The sequence below is a fragment of the Cervus elaphus genome, chromosome 10 (assembly GCF_910594005.1).
Source record: "Cervus elaphus chromosome 10, mCerEla1.1, whole genome shotgun sequence".
In the NCBI taxonomy this organism is placed as follows: Eukaryota; Metazoa; Chordata; class Mammalia; order Artiodactyla; family Cervidae; genus Cervus; species Cervus elaphus.
In genome coordinates, this window is record NC_057824.1 from 24,839,288 (window position 1) to 24,853,555 (window position 14,268).

At 47.5% G+C, this 14,268-nt stretch overlaps 1 protein-coding gene across 1 annotated transcript in view; it reads right to left on the reverse strand.

Moving 5' to 3' along the window:
• LITAF (lipopolysaccharide induced TNF factor) overlaps positions 1-11,209 on the reverse strand; it is a 34,385-nt gene extending 23,176 nt beyond the window's left edge. Inside the window, exon 1 of the mRNA XM_043914327.1 lies at positions 11,100-11,209. The gene's annotated coding sequence lies outside the window, so the exon portion shown is untranslated. The remainder of the gene's footprint in view (positions 1-11,099) is intronic.
• Between the last annotated feature and the right edge of the window lie 3,059 nt (positions 11,210-14,268).

The window sequence follows — 14,268 nt, forward strand, 5'->3', positions numbered from 1 at the left end:
ATCTCTTACAGTAGGCAAAGCAAACAAACCTGCCCACTCCTAGCTGGGTTGCCCAATTCTCACCAGCCATGCAGACTCCCAAGGGGTCTCTCCCACTCCCACAACAGTGCCCCCCAGCAGAGACCTGAGCCCCTCAACCTCCCACCCTAGCCCCCAGGCATCTGTCCACCCACCCTCAGCTCAGAAGGAACCCTTCTCTGGGCTCAACCTCCACTTAAAGCCCACGAGAGTGGCCACCCCACCACGCCCTGCCACACCCCAGGGATGCTGCTCCAGCAATGACCCCTTCTGCCAGCCCTGCCCTCTCAGCTGGCTCCCCTCCTGATCTCAGGCTTGCCTGTACTTGTGCTCAATGTGTCTGATTTTTCTGCGACCCCATGGACTGTAGCCCATCAGGCTCCTCTGTCCATGGAATTCTCCAGGCAAGAATACTGGAGTGGGTTGCCATGCCCTCCTCCAGGGGATCTTCCCGACTTAGGGATCAAACTCATGTCTCCGGCGTCTCCTGCATTGGCAGGCAGGTTCTTTAACACAAGTACCACCTGGGAAACCCCTCCTAATCTCTAAGTTTGTTCAAACTGTTCCTCGATAAAAAGTAAACACAGGGCTTCCCTGGCGGCTCGGTGGTAAAGAATCCACCTGCCGGTGCAGGAGACACAGGTTCCATCCCTGAATCAGGGAGATCCCACCTGCCATGGAGCAAATAAGCCCATGCGCCCCAACTACCGATCCTGTGCTCTGGAGTCCGGGAGCCACAACTGATGAAGCCCTGCACCCTAAACAGGGCCTGGGCTCCTCAACAAGAGAAGCCACTGCAATGAGAAGCCTGTGCACAACTAGAGAATAGCCCCCGCTCTCCGAAACTAGACAAAGCCCGAACAGAAACGAAGACCCGGCACAGCCATAAATAAATAAATATTTTAAATAAGAAAGATAAAAACAAAAGCCCCCTCTACCCCAGCCTGCATCCTCAGCCTGCCTGACTACGAGCTTCTCTTCCACGTCCTCAGATTCACCCCGGACCACCAATCTCCTTCCTCCCAAGGCTGCTGGCACCTTCTCTGGAAGGACTTCCTCACTAGCCTGGCCTTGCACCTCCCTCTTCTTCCGGGTCAGCCCTTCCATGGAAGGACCCCAGGGACTTGGGGGTCTGCACACAACCCCGAGAGTCCCCTCAACTCCTCAACCCTACATGTGCCATCTTCACCTTTAGCAAAGAGCAAACTGTTTGAACAGAGAGCTGGCCTCTCCCCCAGGCCTGGTGGGGAGGTAAACTGAGTCTCACACAATGGAAGCACCTACCAAAATTTAACACGCAGGAGTCCTTTAACCCAGTGATTCCTCCTCAGGTATATGCATCGGAGCTGACGCCACACATCGAGGCAGTGACAGATGCTGAACACACAGGGGTACCCACTGCCCTGTTGCTAAAAACCACTGAACTGTCCACCAGCAGGGAACTGGGTAGACCAGTCACGCTCCATCCACACAGGGGAATGGCATGCGACCATCAAGGCTGAACGGGGAACTTCACGTGTGGAAACACAGATATCCCTGCAATATTAACAGACCACTGCATGAAAAAAGCCCAAATGGTGTTTATCGTCTCAGGCCATCACAGGTGTACAAGGAAGAAGGATACACACATTTCCTTATAAAATACGCATGAAATGTCTCCAAATGGATACGCAAGGAAGTGATACAGTAACCAGAAATTCTCTGGCAGTGCAGAGGTTAGGACTCAGCGCTTTCACCGAACCACCCAACCTAAAGGTGGGGGAGGAAAAAAAGAAACAGCTAACAGTGGCTGCCTGTAAAAGGAGGACGGAGGTACACTGCGGAATGTAGCGGGATGAATGCTTTTCACTCTTAGACTCGGTCTTTTGTATACTGAGCCATAGCAATACTACATAGTCAAAAAATTAAGAAATTATTTAAGTTAAATATAATTATAACATAATTTGTAGTTCCATGATCTATTCTTTAGAATTGGTATTAATTATAACATACTTATAATTAAATGCTTTACAATTAAATTAAATTTAAAATATAATAAACTTTTTTTTTTTTTTAATAGGGACAAACAGCCCTTTCCGCAAACCCCGTATCTGCTCTTCCCAGGTTGGTCTCTCACATCCTCCCACTTCTGGGTGAAATGACATCATCAGTCCCTGGTCCCATGACTGGTGTTTCAAGCCCATCAGCTGGCCTTCGGCCCCTCCCTAAGGGTTTGCAGACAGATTTTCAAGTTACTGATTACTTCTCGTTGGTCAGAAGACATGAACACCACCACTTGCTCTATCTCAGTCCCAAATCTGTACTGACAACATCCTATCGGCCACAGTAAAACTCTGCTCTTTGCGTTTTGCACTGTGGTCTATTTTTCATGCAGGAAGTTCTAAAAGCTGAGGGTGGATGTGGGATTGTGAGCCGGGTGGCAGGGGCCCTCCCTCATGGGCCTTAAGGAGCCCATGTGAGGAGGGAAAGTGAACCAGCCTGGGAAGACATGGAAGCAAACACAAAGGGGAAACTGAGCCCAGATTCTAAGGCAAGCGGAAGGTCTAAGAGAAGGAGGCAGGCAAGGGAAACAGGAGGGGGATGCAGAGGCAGGCACACCTGTGTTCCATGGGGAAGTGACAGAGGTTGGCCAGGAGGGTGGGGACAGGTTACAGGGGCCTTTTCGCCATCAAGAGCCCGGCCCTGGGACTTCCTGGCAGTCCAACAGTTAGGTGAAGTTACTCAGTCGTGTCCGACTCTCTGCGACCCCATGAACACCAGGCTCCTCCATCCATGGGATTTTCTAGGCAAGAGTACTAGAGTGGGTTGCCATTTCCTTCTCCAGGGAATCTTCCCAACCCAGGGATCGAACCCAGGTCTCCCACATTGTAGACAGACGCTTTACCGTCTGAGCCACTAGGGAAGTCCAACAGTTAAGACTCCACGATTTCACTGCAGGGGATGTGGGTTCAATCCCCAGTCAGGGAACTAAGATCCCCGACATGTTGCACAAACAAAATAAAACAAACAAAAAAAGCCTGGTTCAGGCGAGGTGGGGACACGGCCGGATCTTTCAGGGAGGGAACCCCGCCCCCTAAACAGGTTCTGTTTCATTAACCAGCAGCCCAAAAGCGACTTGAAAAACCCCCTCCAAGTTTTCAACTCCTGCCAAGAATAATTCAGATTCTAAAAATAAGCCTCAAAACCTAGAATATCAGGAGAAAGCAGCCACAGCAAAAGCCACCCAACAAGTCCTCATCAGTATAAACACACATCAAAGGCCCAACGGCCCATAGCCAAGGGCTTCTCTCCCCAGATCACAGAATCAACAGGACAAAAACTCCAGGCTCATAACTCCTGGTATTGCTATCGTCTGACCAAGGCCCTTTTTTCAATATCCCTCTCCCAAAAGTCTCTTAATCATTTTCTAAAATGATCCCCTGTTTCTCTCTGCCTCCTTAAGAGGCCGCAAAAAAAAAAAAAGAGAGAGAGCGAGCTAGAAAAACGCTCACCTCGGAGTCTTGTGGTCCTGTGACACCCCAGGCTGCAGACAGCCCCCATCCCGTCCCCCCATTTGCTGTTTCAAGGCTTCTGAGGGCGCCCCGTGGGTAAGAACTCTGTGTAAAGTAAGAGCTACTAGCTTCCCTGGAAGCCTCCCATAAAGAAAGTCAACAAGCTGGGCATTTGTCTTGATTATAACTATCTGCGTTACTTGGGAGGCTCCTATTTGCTTATTTCCTCAATTCTGGCCATATTCCAGATGACTGTGGGTTTTATAACTGTCATGTCTTTGAGAATTATAAAAGTGTTTCCTTCAGCGAGACTTCAGGTGAGGACAGGGTGGTAAACATTAACCTCCTGCAGTCTTTTCAGCCTTCCCCTGGCCTATCCATAACAATCCCAGCCCTGGATGATGTACGCCTTCCTCATACGTCCTAATTGCTTCCTGTCTGCAAATTAGATTCTGTTTCCCTAAATGGCCTGCATCACACCCCTCTGGGGAAGGGCTGTGATCCTTGTTTCTCTGGATTCTCCCTCCACAGAGCTTTGGGGAAAGCGACGCACAGACTACCTCCTAGCCAGAGATTTCACGCGCATAGATGGCATATGTGTCCCATATGTGATGCGGCAATCTATATCGTAAGCTCGAAGAGTTTATTGGCAGGGTGTAGTTTTTCCAGTTTGACATACAGCACTGTATAAGTTTGGGGGGCTTCCCAGGTAGCTAAAGTGGTAAAGAATCCACCTGCTAACACAGGAGACGTGGGTTCGATCCCAGAGTTGGGAAGATCTCTGGAGAAGGAAATGGCCACCCACCCTAGTACTCTTGCCTGGGAAATCCCATAGACAGAGAAGCCTGGTGGGCTACAGTCCCTTGGGTCACAAAGAGACGGACACCAACTTAGCAACTGAACAACAACAACTGTGTAAGTTTTAGTTGTACAACGTAATGATTTCCCTTACACACATCATGAAATGATCACAGCAGTTTAGTGAACAGCCATCCTCTCGTAGTCTCAACACTAAAGAAACAGAAAAAAATTCTTTGCATGAGAACTCTGATTTACTCTCTTAATAAGTTTCATGAATAATGTATAGTATGTTCAATTATCTCTATTATGAATTTACATTTTGATTACTTAGAGAACTAGAAAAGTATGTATTTTTATGTTTTTTACTTTTTTTAACTTTTTATTTTATATTGGAGTATAGCTGATTAACAATATTGTGGCAGCTTCAGGTGGGCAGCAAAGGAATTCAGCCACACAGATGCATGTACCCCGTCTTCCCCAGACTCCGCTGCCATCCAGGCCACCACGTAACATTCAGCAGAGGAGTGTGTATTTTTTAAATAGAGAAGAAAAGACAAATTTCCTTAAAGAATTCCAAATGACAGGTGTAGAAGCGCCCTCCCTCTAAGTGAAAGTGAAGTCTCTTCTGTCGTGTCCAACTCTTTGTGACCCCAAGGGCTGTAGCCTACCAGGCTCCTCCGTCCATGGGATTTTCCAGACCTGAGTACTGGAGTGGGTTGCCATTTCTCCAGGGGATTTTCCTGACCCAGGGATCGAATCCTGGTCTTCTGCATTGCAGGCAGATTCTTTACCATTTGAGCTACAGGGAAGTCTCTTCTCCCTCTAAGAGATAGAGCTTACTCTTGACCCTTCATCTCCTGGATGAGGCCTTCTGTGATAGCTCAGTTGGTAAAGAGTCCACCTGCAATGCAGGAGACCCTGGTTCAATTCCTGGGTCGGGAAGATCTGCTGGAGAAGGGGTAGGCTACTCACTCCAGTATTCTTGGGCTTCCCTGGTGGCTCAGCTGGTAAAAAATCTGCCTACAATGCGGGAGACCTGGGTTTGATCCCTGGGTTGGGAAGATCCCCTGGAGAAGGGAAAGGCTAGTGGTCTATGAAAAGAGAAAAAGAGGAACTCTGCTACGGGGAAACCTGTCAAACACCACCAGCGATGTCATCTGAGTATCATGTTGTACCCCCTGATGTGATGTGATGTGAAGTGAAGAGCCCTTCATCTCGGTGGCCTTCTCCCCCCAAACCGGTAACCCCAGTAGAATCACAAGACAAACATCAGACCAACCCAATGTGAGGGAAATTCTACAAAATCTTTGCCCATTACTGCTTAGAAACAGCCATGAGAAACAAGGGAAGATTGAGAAACCAGAGGAGACAGGAGGAGACCTGGTGATGATGTGATTAAATGTAGTGTGGTCCCCTGGATAGGATCTGGGAACAGAAAAAGGGACATTAGGAGAAACTTCAAACAGTGTCTGGAGGGTGAGCGACGGTGAAGTGCCAGGGCTAGTTTCCTAGTTTCACAAACGTCCTGTGGTGATGATGCAAGATGTTCACAGATGAGGGAAGACATTCACAGCGGGGAAACTAGGTGAGGGGTGTATGAAAAACTCCTTGCACTAACTGCTACATTCTGGCAAATCTAAAATTAAACTATCAGATGGAGGTTTCCCTGGTGGCTCACTGGCTAAGACTCCCGAGAGGGCCCAAGGTCAGGGCACTAGATCCCACATGTAATAACCAAGATCCCGCACAGCCGAATAAATAAATATAAAAAAAAAAAAAAAAAACCTTTAAGATGAACTGAGCAGGGCAGGCCTTACTCAAAAGCATACAAGTTCAGTTTTTAAAGACAAAACAGGGCTTCCGTGGTAATCCAGTGGTTAAGAATCTGAATGCCAATGCTAGGGGACACAGGTTCAATACCTGGTCCAGGTAGATCCCACGTTCCTCAGGACAACTAAGTTCTTACGCCACAACTACAGAAGCCTGCATGCCTGCCTAGAGCCCATGCTCCACAGCAAGAGAAGCCACCGCAATGAGAAGCCCACGTACGCAACTAAAGAGTTGTTGGCTACTCCCGCTGGCTGCAACTAGAGAAAAGTCTGCCCAGCAACGAATACCCAGCACAGCCAAAAGCAATAAATGAGTCTTTTTTTTAATTAAAAAAAAAAATCAAGCTGCCATCAAAAAGAAGTTTAAGGTTTAATTTACCTTTTTTTTTTAAAAAAAGAAAGTTTCCTTTTTTTTCCCCCTCAAGTATTTTGGTTAAATGGGGAGGATTAAGTGGAGACTGGGGTGATGATCAGGGTTTCTAGTATTTCTCTCTGACCGATTACCAGATAGGTACACAGGCAGATAGATAGACGATTACCAACTACCAGATAGATACACAGGTAGATAGGCAAACGGATAGATACATAGATACCCCCATTTTAAGTGAATAAGCCTTAAAGTTTAATGAATCTCCTCCCAGCTTTTGCACACTGATGCCTGGCCACAAATAGGTGATAAACTATATATATGTATCTCACCATAAATAGGTTAAGTGGCCACAGGTAGGTGATAAACTCTTCTAAAAATACATCCTCCTGCTGTGTATAGAACAGTTTTCTGGATTTAGGTATTAGATCAACACACAAAAGGGCAAGGCCTTCAGAGAGAAGATAAGGCAGCTTTTTCACCACCAACTTAATCTCTAAAATCAGTTCTTTCAGGAAGAGAAAGAGGAAGATTATTCAATTCCATTCCCTGCCCCCACAGTCCAGGCCCCAGAAAAGAATCTTGCTTGGAGAGAATACAGGCATTAGAGAAATGACCCCAGGGAAAAAGACATTCCTGCGCTAAAAAGGACACACACACATGCAAATTGTTGGGCCTCCTAAGAAAATAGCCTAGTTTGTACACAAGGTGGAGAACCAGCCGAGGAGGTCAAAGAGAGCTGGTCTTTCACGGTCTCTGGAGAAAACTATTCTCCACAATCTATTAGGAGGAAGAATTTAGACAAAAAGGGAAACTGGGATCTCCAACTCTCTTCGGGAGAGGAAGTGAGAAATTACACTAAGGTTCTTAGGCCAGTGAACCCCAAATAAATTCAGTCTACCTCCATTATAAATACAGGAGCTCACAGGCAAGGATTTCAGAGACGTGTTTTCACAGTCCATCTTCCGAATTCAGTTTCTTTCACCTCCATCTTCCGAATTCAGTTTCTTTCACCAGGCAGAGATATAGTGACCACAATCTGAGAGTCAGGTTCAAATATGGCTTAAGTACAAATTACAGTGATTTGTGGAATGAAAAATGCTTCCACTGGGGAGCTGGGCTGCGCCCCCAGAATCAAAGGGAAACAATTCCCCCCCTGGATTCCTGGTGAAACCACATCCCCAGTTTCCACATGAATGACGGTTTTTGATGAAACAGCACAATGAGAACATTAATAGGACTGCATCAGGAGACAAAATTATACGTACCCTGATTACAACTTCATAAAAAAAACAGGCACCGTGACAAGAAGCCGCCAAATAAGGAAAACTGATGCTAGCTGTTTCATTCACAGGCTGAGATTATACCAGATACTCTTCGTTATCTTTCATGCTTTTTGTTATATTGTTATTTTTTTACGTAAGTTTAAAAAATACCAATGCAGCCTTTCTGAATAATCTCCCTGGACTCAAGGATAGGGTGAGTCAATGCTAAGCTCTTACATTTACACCAGGAACACTGTCAATTCTAAAATTCCATGAGAGGAAATTCCCTGGCAGTCCAGTGGTCAGGATTTCCTCCTTGCTTTCACTGCAGGGGGCATGGGTTAGATCTCCCAAAATAAATAAATTTTTTAAAGAAGAAAAGAAAAAAACCCCATGAGCTAAGTAGCTTAAATTCTTCACCATTATTTTCCCTGACATTAACACTCACAAAGAAGAAAGTGCCTCTGACTTTTCAGATCTTGGTGAATTAACTTCCTACCTACTAGGTAAACAGGGAATTGCCACTGAGACACCCATGATATTTACTTTCTTCTGTCCAGGCCCTAAGTCTTATGAAAGTACACACAGTTCTTCTACAGAAATAATCTGCAGTCAAAAGACAACTTCATTGGCTACAAAAGTGTTATCCCAAACACCCGGAGCTCCAGTGCAGGAGCAAACAATAAGATGAAATTGTGAGGACCCAGGAAAGTATCACTTAGAGCTCAAACAACCCCTATCAGTAAACACCAGTTCAGACCTGGGCATGGTTGGGCAACAACCAACCAACTACGGGGAACAGGCACCAAAGACAGGGACGCAGGTACTGAAGTACAGCAGAGTCAAGGAAGGCTATTTGCTTGGTGAGACGGACCACCTTGCCCAAAGAGCTATTCTCGTTGCAGTAAAAGCACAGATAGAAGACAGGTCACAGTGTCAAGACTCTAGGACTTCGAGTCATGGAACTCATTTTTTTCCACCATCACTGTAGCTGGGGTGGATTCATTTTCAGTGGGAGAATTTTAAGTCCTTGATGGGCATACTCCCATTCTCAGAGTGGCACCATAGCACTGCCAGTCATGGGTAAAAGCAAGGAAGCATGCCCTGTCTATCTCCTTGAAAATGAACTTGGGCTGGAAATGCCTTCCTGTTCCTTTGCCCTCAGGGGCTTCCCTTTTACTGTCCTCAACTATGGGCTAGCCTGCACCTCCTCCAAAGCTTTGCTGAGCCTCTTCTGCTCATTTGGAATACATGTACCTTCTGTGACGTGTATACTCAGGTCTCTGCTTTTCTATGAAATTTTCCCTGACTCATAGCCCACTCCTTTCCATTTCTTTCAATTCTTTCAGAGTCAAGGGCATGGCTGAGCACTGACTATCCACCTGTGTTTTTTTCCATTTTCCACTTGCAGCATAAACCCCTCAGAACCTAGAACCATTTCTTCTGTGTCCTTTACAAAGCTAGAGTCGCATTTTATTTCCCCACAACCATCCAGTAAAAGCGACTAAAGGAACAAAGGAAAGTTTACTCACCAGATAGTGAAATGACTTCAATCTAGTATTTAGAGACTTCAGAAATTGATCCTCTATCTCAGATCAATCACTGAGACACTTAAGCCACAAAAACATTACAATGAGGGTACTTTCACAAACGTGAATAAAAGCATCTATTATTCATGCCTTCAAGTAACAGGAAAGAGGGAAGATGGGCCCCTCCATCGTAGATCTACAAAAGATGTTTCTTGGAGAGTCTGGGGAACCTTTAAACCCCAGTGCAAGGACTGGTTGAGAGGTAAGCCAGGAGCAGCATGGGTGTTATTCTATCCAGGTAGAGTAAGTCACCTGTTTGTAGGCCTCTGAGTCAACTTCAATAAAACCAAACATGCTGGTGGAGTCCCCAATACCAGCTCATGCTGGACAGGGCGTCCAGGTGAGTCTCATGGTAAGAGTCAAACAGAGATGGCTGGGGGTGAGGGGTGGGGGTGTTAAGAAGATAAGGGAGGCAGTCAAGCTCACAGTAATGCAAACCACATCTTTCCTTAAAAGGGCCCCAGAGGAACTGCAGGGCCAACCTGCGTTCCAGACAGCCCTTGAACCAGCACCAGCTCACCCAGCCAAGGGTTTATTCCCCTTGGGAAGACGGGTGGGCAAGTCTTACCCTGATGCGCTAAGATGGGAAGGCCCTTTGCCTTCCAGAAACTAGATTTCCCAGCCACCAAAGCTCAGTCCCACATGCAATGACATCAGCCGCACTTATCCGAAGCACAAAAGCCACCAGAAAACTAATCAAAGACCAGCTGGCCTGATCCCTGGAATGCACAGTCGGTCCAGAATACCCAATTTCCCCATCACCTCCTCTCCTGACCTTGATGAAGGGTTTCTGGCACAACAATGACCCCACTGCCCAGATCACAGTGACCTGGAAACCAAAGAGAAAGAGGCCACCTGCCTAGCTGGGCGTGGAGGGCCAATGTCCACCTCGAAGGCCTGTACCACTGGCACGTATCTGGCAGCGGCAGTGGACGGGGTCCGGCCCACCCCTGCGCTCACAGGGTGCCTACCTTACCCGCCCCCCCAACCCCAAGCCGCGCGAGGGGTCTAGCCAGGGCCCTGGCTCCGTTTGCTCTGTGTCCCGAATTTTCATCTCTCGGGGGCTCCCTAGACCCGCTGGTGTCCGCTGAGAGTGGTCCTGAATACTGTGGGGAACCCCCTGGAGCGGGGGGTGGCGGGGAAAAACAGATATCGTGAACCCCAGAAATCGAATTTCTGGGACCGGCGTCGGAAATCTGTTGGGCTTTTTTTGTTTGGTTGGTTGGTTTTGTTTCTGAATCGCCGATAATCGGCGATAATGAGTGTGGAAACTTGAACTTTAAGAGAGCAGCCACCAGAGCGAGACAAGACTTTCTTGGAAAGCCTCGAGGTGTCCTCTCCCGGGGAGGAGGCCCCCGCGAGCAACACTGGGCGCACTTTCAGGTGGGGGCGGGACGACCCCACCGCGCGCGATCCGCGGGCGATCGGCTCACTTCGGGGAGCAGAAACGGGACCCAGCCTGGACTGCGGCGGGAACAAGAGCCAAGGGGCTAGAAGCCCGGCCTCGCCAGCCCCGCGCAGAAGATCGCAGCGGGACTCCGGCGCCCTCTAACCACTTCGAACCCCGGGGACCCGCCAGGGTTCCGGGACACCGCCACCACTCCCGCGGAGTCCGGAGCGGGTGCTCGCTCCGCACGGACCCCTCTTCCCACCCACCACCCGCTCGAAGCTCCACGGATCAACGCCCCGGTCGCTGTCCCCTCCCCATCGGCGACCCCGCCAGCGCGCACCTCACTCACCGCCGCGCGCGCCGCCAGTCGAGCCGGGAGGTCTGAGCAGACGGAGCTGGCTGGCGGACTGGCTGGAAGGCGGCGGGGAGGGGCGCCCGAAGGCGGGGGGCGGGGCGCTCCGGCTCCCTCTTCCGGCTTGACCCCGCCTCTACGCGCCGCCTGGACCCGATCCTAGCCACTCGCGGGGGGCCGCCTCCCCCAAGCTAGAAACCCCACCAGGGACCTGCGACCCTCTCTGGCTTCCCCTCCACCGCTCCGATCTCCCGCTACCCTCGGAACACCCCTTGGCGACACCCCCAGACCCCGCTCACTCCCTGGAACCCCCCAGTTTCAGCCCAGACCCCACTCTCCCCAGGGAGAGTGTCTCCCCTTTCGGGTTCTGCTCCCCGCCACATGCCCGCACAACCTTGAACTCCCCTCCTGATTTCCATTCCCTCTCCGCTCTCCCCTGCTCCCCTGGGTCCCCATCTTCGGCATTTGTTCTCCTTCCCGGTTCTCAGATAACGCTGATCACCTCCAGATCCCTTGCCAAGGCATCCAGCGCTCCCTGCCCTCCGGCAGTCGGCCCTTTTCTCCCCAGACCTCATTTCTGTGCATTCAGATGCATCCAAGCAACCCCAGAAAACCGTGTGCCTTTGGGCGCGTGCCCACTTTCTCTGGTCTCAGTCTCCTGTCTGTAAAATGGGCATAACAGTACCCGTCTCATAAGATCTACAGGGGTTTAGCTGAACCAATGCAGGCAAAGCATTTAGCACAGATTGTGTTAAAACAAACCTGTCCTAGCTGCTAAATATTGGGTTGGTCAAAAAGTTTATTCAGGTTTTCCATAAGCGGAAACAGACAGTCCCGAATGAACTTTTTGGCCAACCCAATACTTTGTATGCCCCCAGGGTATCCTGTGGCCCCTAGGTACTTTCTCACTCAATCACTGAAAGCTCTGGAAATCAGTAACTACTATTTCAACATCCATCAACTCACTGCCCCTCAACATACGCTGCATCTATGATAAGAGCCTCTATTATCCTGCTATAGTAGTAATAGCAGCCCTGATCCTGCTAGCAAGGCCACCTGGAAAGGCATTTCAGGGCTTTGATGATGTTGGTATGACTTTGAGGCGGAAAATCCTCTATCCATGGGATTCTCTAGGCAAGAGTACTGGAGTGGGTTGCCATTCCCTTCTCCAGGGGATCTTCCTGACCCAGGGATTGAACCCAGGTCTCCTACATTGCAGGCAGATTCTTTACCATTTAAGCCACCAGGGAAGCCCCAAATACAGAGTCCTGGAGAACGGGCAGAACCCTCTTGTGGCTACCTAGAGAATGCTACCTGGGCAGAGAGCCTAAGAGCCCCCTGTGGATTCACAGACCTGGATCCCAGAACTCTTCTGGAGGTAGAACCTCTCCCTAGCCCCCAGCTTCACAGAGACCCAGGCAGAGAGTGACTGTCTGAGGTCTTACAGCAAACTGTTCCCCTTCTTCCCTGCCCAAAGGTCTCATCGCCTTTCACCAAGTGAACCCAGGTACTAGCAGCCATGGACATAATACTCAGTTAAAAGAGGGTAATTCAAAGTCCTTCCCAGCATGAGAAATTGCCAGGTAGATGCTATTAGTGATGCCAATCTTTTCTTGTTTTAAAACTCTAGAGGAAAACAAAACATATATGCATTAAAAAAAAAAAAAAAAGCTATAGAGGGACTTCCCGGCAGCCCAGTGGTTGGGACTCTGCACTTAACAATGCTGGGGGCGCAGGTTCAATCCCTTTGTCAGGGGACTAGGGATCCCACAAAAACAAAACCAAGAATAAACAAACAGATATAAACCCACACATATGTGGGCAATGGGTTTTTGAGAAAGGTACTGAGACCATTTCATGGTAAGAGAGTCTTTAAGGCAAGTGGTGCTGGAGCAACTGCATATTCACACTCAAGAGAGTGAAGCTGGATCCCTACCATATCAAAAAATGAATTCAAGATGGAAAAACTATAAAACTCTTAGAAGGAAACAAAAGTGTAAATCCTGTGATCTTGGATTAGGCGATGGTCTCTTAAATATGACATCAGAAGCTTAAGCAACAAAAAAGAAAAAATGGATAAATTTAACTTCATCAAAATTGAAAAGTTTTTGTGCATGAAAGGACACTATTGGCATACTTTGTGTTTATTAAGGGTTCAGCTTCAGATCACCACAATAAAGTGAATATTGCAATAAAGTGACACACAAATGTTTTAGCTTCCCAGTGAATATTAAATATGTATTAACACTGTACTATAGTCAATTGTGTCTAATAGCATTAAGTCTTTTAAAAAGTACATACCTTAATTTTTAAAATACTTTATTGCTAAAAATTGCTAACCATCATCTGAGTCTTCAGAGAATCTTAGTAGTAATAACAAAGATCACAGATCACCATAACAAATATAATAGTCATGAAAAAGTTTGAAAGATTTAAGGAATTACCAAAATGTGACAGAGAGATAGAAAGTAAGCAAATACTGTTGAGAAAATGACTTCAATAGGCTTGCTTAGCAAAGTTGCCACAAACCTTAAATTTCTTAAAAAAAAAAAAAAAAACACCTTGCCATATCTGCAAAGTGCAATAAAGTATTTGCACTTTATTTATAAAGCAAACCAGCATAAAACAAGGTATGCCTGTATCAAGAGAGTGAAAAGACAATCCACAGAATGGGAGAAAATATTTCCAAATCACTTAATCAGGACCTAGTATCCAGATTTTATAAAGCGCTCTTACAAATCAACAACAAAAAGACATCAACTCAGTTTTTTAACTAGGCGTTGGGATGGTGGAAAAGTTCTGGAGAAATGCAAAACTATGAACAGGCGGAGCACAGAGAAATTTTAGGGCAGTGAAAATACTCTATATGAAATTATGATGGATGAGTACATGTGTGCTCAGTCGCTCAGTTGTGTCTGACTTTCTGTGGATATATGTCATTATATTTGTGGATATCTGTGGATACATGTTATTATATTTGTGGATATTTGTAGATATATGTCATTATATTTGTCAATATTTGTGGATATATGTCATTATATTTGTCCAAACCCTTAGAGAGAAGGACATGGCAACCCACTCCAGTATCCTTGCCTGGAAAACTCCATGGATGGAGGAGCCTGGCAGACTACAGTCCATGGGGTCGCAGAGTCAGACACAACTGAGT